At 33.6% G+C, this 13738-nt stretch overlaps 1 protein-coding gene and 3 non-coding genes across 8 annotated transcripts in view; 2 read left to right on the plus strand and 2 right to left on the minus strand.

Annotated features, from left to right (window-relative positions):
• Nucleotides 1-13738, minus strand: part of Pkc53E (Protein C kinase 53E) — a 253932-nt gene that overhangs the window by 119119 nt on the left and 121075 nt on the right. The window lies entirely within an intron of this gene.
• TRNAY-GUA (transfer RNA tyrosine (anticodon GUA)) lies at nucleotides 401-488 on the plus strand. The gene is given in 2 exon segments: nucleotides 401-437; nucleotides 453-488. It is a non-coding gene; the product is annotated as a tRNA-Tyr (tRNA).
• TRNAY-GUA (transfer RNA tyrosine (anticodon GUA)) lies at nucleotides 2940-3027 on the plus strand. The gene is given in 2 exon segments: nucleotides 2940-2976; nucleotides 2992-3027. It is a non-coding gene; the product is annotated as a tRNA-Tyr (tRNA).
• TRNAY-GUA (transfer RNA tyrosine (anticodon GUA)) lies at nucleotides 3617-3704 on the minus strand. The gene is given in 2 exon segments: nucleotides 3617-3652; nucleotides 3668-3704. It is a non-coding gene; the product is annotated as a tRNA-Tyr (tRNA).

Consider the following 13738-nt stretch of genomic DNA (forward strand, 5'->3'; position numbering starts at 1 on the left):
CACAAAGAAGTGTAATCTTTTTAAGTATAGACCCAGAAAATAAATAAGTTAATTTTTTTAATCTAGGCATATAATTTTGGTACTTTAATTTTTTTTAATCTAGGCATATAATTTTGGTACTTAATTTTTTTACTCAAATTAAATTTTAGGTAATAAAGAACAGTGTGTACAATTCAGAATAATTAACAACAGCGAAAAACAGTTTAAAAGTAATATAAACCAGTGTTTTAAAATAACCTGGTTTAAACCACAAAAACCTGGTTAAAACCAAACCAAAGCTTATTTTGGGATTTTCCCAACCCGGCGCTAAGGCAAAACTTAACCGACTTCAAACTAACATATTTGGCGACCTAGATAACGAATTTCCCCAAAGAGGAACTTAAGACACATAGTTTATCAACCGTCGATAGCTCAGTTGGTAGAGCGGTGGACTGTAGAGTTGACTCGTGGGCATCCATAGGCCGCTGGTTCAAATCCGGCTCGACGGACAACTTTTTTATATCACATTTAATTTAAATTAAATTCTATTCCGGTTTCTAATTACTTAAACTTTTGATTTATCTGCATTTTTATCAAATTAAATTTAAATTATTAACGATTTCTTTAATATTTTTAATTAAAAATTAAATTAACTCGTATTATTTATTTAACTATCAAATCGCTTCAATAAAACCACCCAGAACGGTTTTGCATGCTGCCTGAACTTTGATGGAGAAAAAAATCAGCTTTGGAAATATTTAAAAAGAAGCACAGGCAAACAAGTTGTTTGTCCAACTCAACCAATATTTGAAATTTACATAACCGGAATTAAAAAAAAATAAACTAAGGAATAAAACAAAATAAATAATGAAAATACTTTCAAAATAATTATTTCACAACTAAAAACGTCTTTAGGGAAAATCTTTAGAAAAATAGTGAGAATATTTACTTTTGGCAATAAAAATATGGTAAAATAGGGATCAAATGTTTAAAATTTGGAACCAAATGTAAAACAAAACGAGATCTTTATTTGAACTAAATTCCAAAACTGACTTGGTATTTATATATTCTTTAAATAGTCCAACCTAAAAGGGAGGCTCTGTACTACAATTTAATTATGTTACCAAGCTTGTGGCGCCACCTTGTGTACTATTTTGTAAACAGTCTGACGCATAAAAATATTTTAAGCCTACGATGGTTTCCCTGAATTTCATGAAAATAGGGTACTTTAGGGACCAAACCCCGATTTTACGGCAGATTAGGGACCTTGAAGAAAAATAATCATTTTGGGTATTTGAAGGACCTGGTGGCAGTGGTGGGAGCCCTGGGAAAATGACTACCTACGTTTTAGTTAATCAAAAATTTATTTTTCAACGTGGATTCCATCGTAATTGTAGAGGTAAAAATTCCTGGCTTGAAATAAATTGAAAAAGCCTTAATGTGGGTTTCCTACTTAAATTTTAATACACTCGATATAAGTACCATAAGTGCCATAATACGCTTAAGTAAAATACCGAATGATTTCGACTTATGACAGTTTGAAGAGCACGCGCTCTAGAAAAAGCTATATTCCTCGCGGTAGCGCGCGCTCGTAGGCTTGTCAAAGTAAGAGACTATGACGTAAGAGCAACATTTCAACAAGAAGGCCACGTTAGTTTATAAAAAGAACTATTTTCATACCACAGCTCTAAGAAACTAAAACCAAAACGACTTCTTGGCCAAAATATTTGTACATAACCGAAACTAAAACTTCGTTTCTGGCGAGACTTTTGTATTATTGAATCGACTAGGCACAGATCGTATCTAAGCTTGTGTTTTTATGAAAGAGTCAAAGATTTTCAAATAAGTGGAATGGGGGGAAAATTAAAATTGGGGAGGGAAAATCGGGAATACAAATTGGTTACGTTACTTACGCAAACATTTATTGACTTTAAAACGTGAGCTTTAATGCTAGATTTCGCTCTAGATTAGGGTTGGAAAACAGCGTTTCTGAGACGGCGTAAAAAATATTTTCCGGAAATATATTTTATAGATATTTTTATTAAATTTGGTGGCCCCGGTGGCCCGCAACCCCCTTTCAAATGATTTATTTTAAGGGCCCCCTGATTTTTTTTTAAGAACCATTGGCGACAGGACTATTTCCAAGTCTGGTCTGTTTTATATTTTCGGTTTTAACAATGTCGATCAATGAAATTAATGGTAATAATAAAATACATGATAGACGAAAAGAAAATCAATCAGTAAGACAATTCGTTGAACAAGAACCACTTCCCATATTAATTCTAATTAAATTCCAATAAAAGAAAATTAGGCCAAGGTGACAAAAACTCCGTCCGTCGCGACCGATATCGAAATCCGAATTTCCGCGAAATGACCACGTGTTTTTTAAAGTTCCGTATTACCAAAATTTTTTCTCCTTCCGCGTTAAAAAAATAGTGCTAGTAAAATTAAGTATAGACCATGGGCCAAATAATGATATCATTATTTGGCCCATGTATAGACCAAGGAACCACCTAATGCTAGCGTTAGTTGATTCCATGTATACAGTGATTTCAGTATCACGTGACACGACGTCACCTATGCTTTTTCCCATAGAGAAAAAATCCCACACAAAATGGCGGCCATAGCCGAAGCTACGAACGAAAAAATATAAAAATAAAATAAAAAAAGTTCATTTTTTTAAATCTGGGAATATAAATAACTTCGGTGATTAAATTTTAGTTAGAAAAATTAACACAAGCGAAAAAACAGTTTAGAAGTTATATAAACCAGTGTTTTAAAATAACATGGTTTAAACCACAAAAACCTGGTTAAAACCAAAAATAACGGTCATTTTGGGGGTTTTTCGCGCTAAGGCAAAACTTAACCGACTTCAAACTAAGCTATGCGAATTCGAGAATATTTGGCGACCTAGATAAGCAATTCCCCAGAAAGAGAATTCTTAAGAAACATTTTATCAACCGTCGATAGCTCAGTTGGTAGAGCGGTGGACTGTAGAGTTGACTCGTGGGCATCCATAGGCCGCTGGTTCAAATCCGGCTCGACGGACAACACTTTTTTATTTCATATTTAATTGAAATATAATATAATATAATATATTTTTACTGAAGTAACCTGCTCAACGAACAATATTTTATTTAAAATTAAATTTAAAATGTATTTTTAAATTTGTATACCTTTCTCAAATTCGGTTTCACTACTTTCATTTCAATTTTAATTAAATTCAACTAAATTATCGGATTTATGGATAAAGGGTACATATTTTCAAATTAACATACCCGGAAATTGAAATAAGATATAAAATTAACGAGTAAAATAAAATAAATTTAATTTTATTATTTAATAAAGTTCTATTTAATATTGAATATAATTTCTAAATAATTATATCCAAAAAAGGCAAAAATTGACAGAAATTAATAAAATTTATTATTTTAAAGACGATAGATGGCGGTGCGAATATTAAATAACAGAGGTCATTATCGCCTTGGATTAATTAATCCAAGTTACTGTCATATTTACTTTAAAGTTCTTTTTTATTTTATTAAGAATCGTAAACTTAATTTTAAAAGATTTCAAACTATAAAAAATTTAAATTTCAATATGAATTAAATTAAATTGTAGTTTATAAAATATATTATCCGTCGAGCCGGATTTGAACCAGCGGCCTATGGATCCCCACGAGTTAACTCTACAGTCCACCGCTCTACCAACTGAGCTATCGACGGTTACTACAAAACTTAAGATTTAATCCTTTTAATGAACTTTCTACTTCTCAGGTTGACCTAGATAAAATTGAAAAGAGAGCGAGGTACCTTTTCCGTTAATCGCCAGCGCGTGTCAACTTTCCCCGTTTGGCGTCTTTACGTAACAAACCTGTTCCTCCAGTTACAGCTGGCGAGGAAAGCGAACAAGCTGGTAACGACGCGCCCCTATTATAGTTTCACACGAGCTTACCCGAAAAGAACTACGTTGGTTTGCAAACAAGCAATAATAAATTATATTGTTGAACTTTTAAATTAATTTTAAAAATAAACCAAGTAAATATTCAACTATTATACGTGAATAAAATAATTTTTTTTAAAACGACCGTTAAATTTAAGGGCACAAATCTTTTCGATTTAGTCCCTTAAATCTGTTTAAAAAATTACTCGTTTGTATATAAATCAAAAATTAATTGAATTCAATTAAGACTAATAAATTGAAGAAATAGAATTTGGATTTTTATTACGTCTTGCAAATAGATCTATTCCATCTAAATTTCGACTCTAAAATAGGTGCACCTAAATTAGAAATAAACCCACTACTATGCGATTAACAAAATGGTTACATAGAACCCAACATTTAGAAGGAAACTTTAAACGCACTTTCGCAAGCACAAAATTTGTGTTATCGTCGAGTTCGGGACTACTTATTTTCTTTCAATTTTCTCTATTAGATAGTAGCGGCAATGAGAGTAGCGGAGGTTTCCCTAACTACGCTGTACAGCCAAAGGTAGCGGAGAGAGGATTTTCAGCCCCCTGGAGTGACTGATTTCTAACTCTTTGGGGCATATAGTTCATTCCTTCCCACAGATACTTTTACTCTAAGGTTCGACTTTCGCAATAAAGATTGAAATGAGATTGGAACAGCTCGTAGCACGCGTCGCGATAGACTCCAGCGCAATCTCTTTTTCATAAAACAACTAAATGCTACCTATGTGAGAAAATTCAGCTGGGGAGAGTGCGTTTAAGGGGGAAGACTCCAGTGGCCATTGTCTACTTTCGCGCTATTTCAAGCTGAAATCTTTTAATTTTGTATTTTCACTTCTAAAATTAATATTTCAGTGTAGAACAGCCTCTGGTTTAGTGCTTAAAATAATTTCGACAATTTTAAATTTAAAAGTAATTAAGTTATTACGTTTTAATTCGGACCCCAGAGCGAAACAAGTTAGGCAAGCGCCCAAACTACCCTTTAGTTAGGACATATCTCGTTAACTATTATTATTAGAATTATCAAAATTATTTTAAGCACTAGAGGAAAGTTCAGCTTAATAAGATAATATAATTAAATTATGTAATTGTTAAAACGGGTTCGATTCAAAAGCCTTAATAAACTAGTTGGTGATAAACATTAACCGATTTATTAAAAATTAACTAACACAATTTTTAGCGTTTTTATGTTAAAACTATACACGAAAGCTTAATTCAATAAGATGTGGCCATTACTGTGGAATATGATGTAATATAATATAATAAATAATAATAATAATATAACATAACATAACATAACATATAATATATATAATATAATATAATATAATAATATAACATATAACAATATAATATATACAGGGTCTTTTTTTTTGCTCGGAAAAGTGTTTTTTTTCAAAAACTATTTATAGTACCGATTTCAAACTTGGAAGGTCAATTCTCTATACCGGGGGACATCAGTTTGAGAAATTTGAGCGTTTTCGGTAATGTTTTTCACCAATTTTGAAAAATTATTTTTCGACCACTAGGTGCGAGATAAAAAATTTCTATTATAAAGTTGTAGGCCGTCATCGAAAACACTTAAAAATTGTTCACTCGACGAAAAACAACTTATTTATCAGTGAAAATTCAAGCTTGAAAAATTTACAAGTTGGTGAAGCCAAATTACGATTGTTTGAAACGATAATTGAAAAGGGAACAAGTCTAATACAAACGTAGTAGAGTTTTCACACTTGAAAAAATGTACACGTTTGGTTTTTAAATGCAGATATTTTATTCACATAAATTTTTACAAAACATTTTCAATAATATCACCATTGGCTGCAACACAGGTTTGTGCGCGGACAATTAAGTTCTCAAACGCTTTCTCTACCATTTCTGGTGTGACGTCTCGGCAAGCACTGATTATTCGTCTAATGAGTTCCTCCCTAGTTTCAATGGGCGTGGCGTATACCTTTGCTTTAACGAATCCCCAGAGAAAATAATCCAGCGATGTTAGGTCAGGTGACCTTGCTGGCCAATGCACTGGACCATTTCTCCCTATCCACGAGGATATGCCACAAATTACGCGAGTACATTGTTCTCGAAGTCTAAATCCGGTTGACCCAATCCGCGAAACCTAGGTTGCAAGTTACCAAATTGATTGAAATCGTGAATTGCTCGTCTTACTGTATTTACAGATGGTGCTCCATTTGGATGTCTTTCTGCGAAGATTTCAGTCACTCTTCTAAGGTTTTGCGCTGCTTCTCCATAGTAAATGGCAACTATCTCGGTACGCTCAGCTACTGAATAACGAGGCATTGTTCGAAATATTATCAAACACTGATAATAATCTCCAAAGTTTTCGTTTAAATACCCAATGCATGTTTAGGATTGACCTATAGCCTCGTGTTTTTTAAATCCGGTCGTTTTTTTAACCAAAGTTTCAACTGGATTAGGTAATTCGGTTTCAATTATCGTTTCAAACAATCGTAATTTGGCTTCACCAACTTGTAAATTTTTCAAGCTTGAATTTTCACTGATAAATAAATTGTTTTTCGTCGAGTGAACAATTTTTAAGGGTTTTCGATGACGGCCTACAACTTTATAATAGAATTTTTTTATCTCGCACCTAGTGGTCGAAAAATAATTTTTCAAAATTGGTGAAAAACATTACCGAAAACGCTCAAATTTCTCAAACTGATGTCCCCCGGTATAGAGAATTGACCTTCCAAATTTGAAATCGGTACTATAAATAGTTTTTGAAAAAAAAAACACTTTTCCGAGCAAAAAAAAGACCCTGTATAATATTATAATAATAATACATTTTTGGATAATTTAAAATTTACACATTTCAGCTTTCTGGAGCCAAGAATAGGGCATTTAGAAATCGACCTCTAACTGGAAGAAAACTGGGAACCACTCCTTCCGCGTTGAGTTTGCAAGTAAGAAAGGTTTTCCCCCCAGTTCTTCGGTTTCCCTTTTCCATAAAACCTTGTAAAGGTTAACGGTAATAGCCTTGGGAACTAGTTCCTGAAGGGTACAATGGCTAATAACAGGCTTGCCACATTATTTTTAAATTTCCAATTCCCTGATTTTTCCTGACACGCTTAGATAATTTATAATATTTTACTTTTACCAAAGTTAAATTTACTTTCAACGTATATTTTAGTATAAAGGTTTTAACCAAAAACCGACCAAAGTATAAATATATTTTCGTCCGTAGCATTCAACCCCAAAATAACTGATAGGAATAATGGGAAATTTGTAGTCGATTTATAGGATTTTGTAGGAGAGATGTTTTACATAATGAAGGAAAATTTATGATAAATTCCATTAAAATTACTGGAAAATGTATATTTCTAATATTTAAAAAATTCTAACTTTGTAGATTTTGATATGGAAAGACATAATTGCAACAGTTGAAGCTCGAACAATTACACAAATAGAACCATAGGACAATAATGTAATTATAAGAACGCGTAAAAAATATAGGACCAGGATCCCATAATTTTTCAAATTCCCTGACTTTTCTTGGTTTTCCCTAGCCATTTCTCGGGATTTTCCCTGACTTATTGTACGCCAAAATTTGAGAACCAATATTTTAGTAACGATTTCTTTTTTGAAACCATTTTCCAGGTTTTCCGTAACCAATTTCGGGGATTTTTCCCCGACTTAATTGATGACAAAAATTTAAAATTTTAAGGAACTATTTGCAACAAAAATTTAATTTCCTGACATTTCTCGACTTTTCTTATTTTTAGATCCATTTTAAAATTTCCTAACTTTAATACGAATTGCAGTTTTTACAGGTATTGTGGCAACCCTGTAGGAGGTGTGGAATATGTTTTAATATAATACAGGGTGTCCATTTTTATTCTAAAAAGTTATTTTTATCAATAACCGTTGCAGTTAGAATTTTGAAATTTTTTGTGTTAATTGTCAGTACCGGGGGCCATTGTTGTACATAATGTTTATCGATTTTAAAATAATATTTTAAAATTTAAAAAAAAAATTGCCAATGAGAAAAATGTAGAGCGACGTCGAAAACATAAGAATAACGTTTGGTCGTTGAAAACCATCATTTTTCACGAAATTACACGCGTTTGAAAATTGACTTAACGGGTTAACAAAATAATTGGAAAAATCAAAAACTAAAATCTTTTGGATACAGTGGAAGTCGTAAGACAATATTATTTTTAGGATGAACTAAATATTATTTTTATTTATTTAATGCAAGATTCTAAATTTCTAACCCATTTAAATGCTATATTACAATAGAACATTTTCGTTCAGTAAATACTCGGGGAACCTTCAAGATATCACGTATCTAATTTCGGGGATATTGTTTTTGACTTTCGGTTATTTTTCATTAAATTTAATTTAAATAAATAAAAATAATATTTAGTCCATCCTAAAAATAATATTGTCTTAAGACTTCCACGGCATCCAAAAGATTCTAGTTTTTGATTTTTCCAATTATTTTGTTTACCCGTTGTCAATTTTCAAACGCGTGTAATTTCGTGAAAAATGATTGTGTTTTCAACACGACCAAACGTAATTCTTATGTTTTCGACATCGCTCTACATTTTTCTCATTGGCAAAATTTGACGAGCTCCAATACATCAAAATTTATTTTTTCAAAATTTTAAAATCAATAAACATTATGTACAACAATGGCCCCCGGTACTGAGTTACTGACAATTCACACAAAAATTATATATTCTAACTTCAACGGTTATTGAGAAAAATCACTTTTTCGATTAAAAATGGACACCCTGTATAATAATGTTTATAATATATATATATATATATATATATATATATATATATATACATATAATATTAATAAAAATATAACATATAATAATAATATAATATATATAATATAAATAAAAATATAACATATAATAATAATAATATAATATATATAATATAAATAAAATATAACATATAATAATAATAATAATATAACATATAATAATAATAATAATATAACATATAATAATAATAATAATATAACATATAATAATAATAATAATAATAATAATAATATAATATATATAATATAATAATAATATAATATATATAATATAATAATAATATAATATATATAATATAATAATATAATATATATAATATAATAATATAATATATATAATATAATAATAATAATAATAATATATATAAATAAAAGTGATGTAAGTTAATATTTTAAGGAAAAAAACACTAATGTCTATGGGATTGTGTGTAAAAACCGTCCATAGTATAAATATATTTTGAACTATAGATTCAATCGTAGACACCATTTCTGGGGAAAATTTCTTCCTTGGTGGTCAAATAACAGTGGGCGCTTGCTCCGCCATCAAAATGAAAGGCGCAGGAATTAAAAGAAGCAATTTCGGAAGAAAAAAATCAATGTTCAAAATCTTAGCGAGTCGATCAAACGCTGAAGAAAAAGAGGAAAATCAAAAGTAAAAAGAGAAAAGACCGCCGCAGTTGCAGCGACGCACAGCGGCAGAAACCAGAAATAAAAATTTCGGAAGAGCAGTTTCCCGAAATTGAAAAGGAACTCATCTTTGGCTAATTCAAGAAGAATCAGCTGATTTTCTTCTCTCGATAAAACGGCGTTGGGTTCTTGGAAAAGGTGGGAGCTATTTCGCGGTCCCAGGACGGGGGGGGGGGGGCAAAGGGAATTTTTGGGATTGCTATTTTAAATTGTTTTTGCTTCACCGCATGGCTCCCGAAAAAATTGGATAATTTTTTTTTACAAAACTTTGGTTCGTTTTGAATAGAGATAGCGGTCCAATTACTATTAGGAGTCTGTTTCCACCGAAAAAAACATGACAATTTTGATTAACGATTTCTGGAGTACTGAGGCGTTTTAAATTCAAACAGTGTCACAAATTAGCTGAAGCAGTAGGCATAAAAGTTAAATAGGTTAGCGCAAGATATGGATTTTCATATAATTTGTCTGATATTTCCAGTGATTATTTTATCAGATTTCCATTGATTTTTGTACGATATCGGAGTGAATGAATATTTATTAGCTCAATGTAATGTACAAATTCCTTTTAAAACAGGGATGAACCCATTTCTGAATCCGCGAGCAGTTTAAAACAAATAATGATATAATTTTTTTTAATCGGAAATAAAGTTGCACTAAAAATATTTACAAAAATTTCCACTATTTAGAAAACATTTTATAATTAAATTAAAATAAAAGGAGCACTTTTCCAACGGAGTGGGCACGCAAAGTCTACTTCAACAGGGTTCGTACCAAATTGCCGGAATAGTTGATTTTATAAAATGTCTTTACGCTTGCCCAACTTGTTGAAATGTTGCCCTGGAATAGTTCAGCCAATGCCTAAGAATGAGTTCATAAACTCTTTAGTGGGAGAGAAAACGGATCCACAGCTGAAGTGGGGAGGCAACATTTCAACAAGGTGGCCAAGGTTATTTTATAAAAAAAAACTATTAAATTCCCTGACATTACCAGGTTTTCCCTAACCAAATTGCCAAATTTTCCCCGACCATTTTTGTAGAATAAATGTATGGTTTGAGGTAACATCTTGAAAAATATTGATTACGTATTTTTAATACATCTTTCAAAAATTTATTTGCCTAAGTTTTTTAACATTTTAAAATTCCCTTTGTTGGACCATTTTAAAATTCCCTTACTTTGTTGGACCATTTCAAAATCCCCTTACTTTTCTGGACCATTTTAAAATTCCCTTACTTTTTATGGACCATTTTAAAATTCCCTTACTTTTTTGGACCATTTTAAAATTCCCTTACTTTTTTGGACCATTTTAAAATTCCCTTACTTTTATGGACCATTTTAAAATTCCCTTACTTTTATGGACCATTTTAAAATTACCTTACTTTTATGGACCATTTTAAAATTACCTTACTTTTATGGACCATTTTAAAATTCCTTTACTTTTATGGACCATTTTAAAATTCCCTTACTTTTTTGGACCATTTTAAAATTCCCTTACTTTTTTGGACCATTTTGAAGTAAGTGTCGGCTCTAGGTGAAGTAGCTCTTTTTTCAACAGATGTTGCTAGCGTCGAAATCAAAACAAGATGCTGAAGATACATTTCGACCTAAAAGGCGGGAAATAAAAGCATGCTTCGCGTTGATTGGCTCATCGTTTGTAAATTTGTCAATAACTTCAATTATAATAATTGTTTACAATATATTTTATATGGGATTCACTAACGACGTAAGTAGAGTAAAAGTGGTCTTAAATATAATACTCTATAATGGCTCTCTGACGGCGTTATTGTTTCGCTATTTTGAATTTTAGCTTCCGTTCCCATTAATAGATGGCTCCACGCTCTCCACGAAAGATAGATAGATTCATGGCCATCTCTAATAACAGGGGCCTTTTCATAATACAGGTGGCAATGATAGAGCCGACAGTTGCTTTAAAATTCCCTTACATTCAAAATTAAGTGTATTTTTATTGTTTTCGATATTTTCCAACTTTTTCAAAATGTTCGTTTTTTCCTAAGATTTTCCAATATTTTCCAATATTTTCCCGATATTTTCCAATATTTCAAAGAAATTCATGAGATTTTCCACCATTTTCCAACATTTCAAAAACATTCATGAGATTTTCCACCATTTTCCAACATTTCAAAAAAATTCATGGGTTTTTTCCACCATTCCACCATTTTCCAACATTTCAAAAATATTCATGAGATTTTCCACCATTTCCTGATATTTTCTCCGGATATGCAAAGTTTACTATATTTTTAGTGGATTTCTAGAAATTTCTACTCCAGATTTCTGAAGAGGCTAACCCATCCCGAAACGGTTCTATTCCACCTACCGCCCTCTACCGGTTAGAGATAGCACCCGCATCCAAAGTGTAAAACATTTCAAATACGTTTTAATTGCTCTCGCTCTGTGGCGACCACCGAGAAATCAAGTTTTATAGGTCAGAACCAAAACTCCTCCGAAGATTTCCACCTGAAGGTGGCGCGCGTACGCTATTTATAGGTTCTTGGAGAGCGCTATACCGCTACGATGCAGCCGGGCCAATATAGAGGGAGCCACTCAGCCATGCCCTTTATGGCCTTTCGCTACCGCATCCAGCAACAAGATCCTAAAACCGCTGCTCCAGTAGCGCCACCGTTGCCTTCGATCGGACCAAGGATTACGGAACTACCGGCCTTGGCTTTTCAAATGCACGCGCTCCTCTCGTTATTTTAACGGGGGGGGGAGGATGAACCACCGCTACCTCCCCCCACTTCCAAGCGCGCGTTTATGAGAAGACGCAAAAATTCCAAAACTGCTATTGCGAAAAGGTGTTCAAGCGAGACGATTCCTCGGCGTTACTGTTTACCGACGCTACCAAGTTAAACAATTCGAGTACCCCAACAAAGGCCGCCGTGAAAAGCGAAAACGGGAGCATAATTGTGGTTCTTAAAATAGAATACAGATGGCGTAACAAACCGTATCAAGAAGGTGTAAAAAAATATTTGGCGGCGATGGATGTTCAGGCTTTAAAAAGCACAAGTTAATACTGGGAATGGGAAAATCACAATTCCTACGTTGAGTTTGCAAGTTCTATGTCCACTGGTTTAAGTGTTTTCCCCCCGAGTTCTTCGGTTTCCCCATCCATAAAAACTTGTAGAGGTTAACGGTAATAGTTAGTCTAGGGAGCTGTTGGCTCGCGTGGCATGAAGGGCTTACCACCCCCCTCCTACGCTTTGTTCGAAGGATATTGCCCTCTCTAATAGGTGACCATAGCTCCATTAAGTTGGCCCCCCCTCTCTACAATTTTAAAAACTTTCATTTGCGATCGAATGCGACCTCGATGCGACGTTATGCGAAACTAAAAAAAAAAGATGCGACATAATTGTTAAGTTGGAATAATTAAAACAAAAGGGGGGGCTAACTTAATGACAGCCCCCCCCACTTTCAACTATCAACCCGGAAACACAACCAATAGAATGCGACCTCAATGCGACGTTATGCGACACCCTTACTTTCGAATGCGACATCTTAGTTAACGAAATAATCGCTTTCGTAAGTGGGGGGGCTAACTTAACGCGAGCCCCCCCTATAACAGTTGAGGCCTCCAAACACCTTTATTCGATTGCGACCTCAATGCGACGTTATGCGACACCCTTACTTTCGAATGCGACAGCTTATTTAACGAGATAATCACTATCTTAAGTGGGGGGCTAACTTAACGCGAGCCCCCCCTATAACAGTTGAGGCCTCCAAACACCTTTATTCGATTGCGACCTCAATGCGACGTTATGCGACACCCTTACTTTCGAATGCGACATCTTAGTTAACGAGATAATCGCTTTCGTAAGTGGGGGGGCTAACTTAACGTGAGCCCCCCCTATAACAGTTGAGGCCTCCAAACACCTTTATTCGATTGCGACCTCAATGCGACGTTATGCGACACCCTTACTTTCGAATGCGACATCTTAGTTAACGAGATAATCGCTTTCGTAAGTGGGGGGGCTAACTTAACGCGAGCCCCCCCTATAACAGTTGAGGCCTCCAAACACCTTTATTCGATTGCGACCTCAATGCGACGTTATGCGACACCCTTACTTTCGAATGCGACATCTTAGTTAACGAGATAATCGCTTTCGTAAGTGGGGGGGCTAACTTAACGTGAGCCCCCCCTATAACAGTTGAGGCCTCCAAACACCTTTATTCGATTGCGACCTCAATGCGACGTTATGCGACACCCTTACTTTCGAATGCGACATCTTAGTTAACGAGATAATCGCTTTCGTAAGTGGGGGGGCTAACTTAACGCGAGCCCCCCCTATAA

This window comes from Leiobunum rupestre, chromosome 1 (genome assembly GCF_980474605.1).
Source record: "Leiobunum rupestre chromosome 1, qqLeiRupe1.1.hap1, whole genome shotgun sequence".
Taxonomy (NCBI): Eukaryota; Metazoa; Arthropoda; class Arachnida; order Opiliones; family Sclerosomatidae; genus Leiobunum; species Leiobunum rupestre.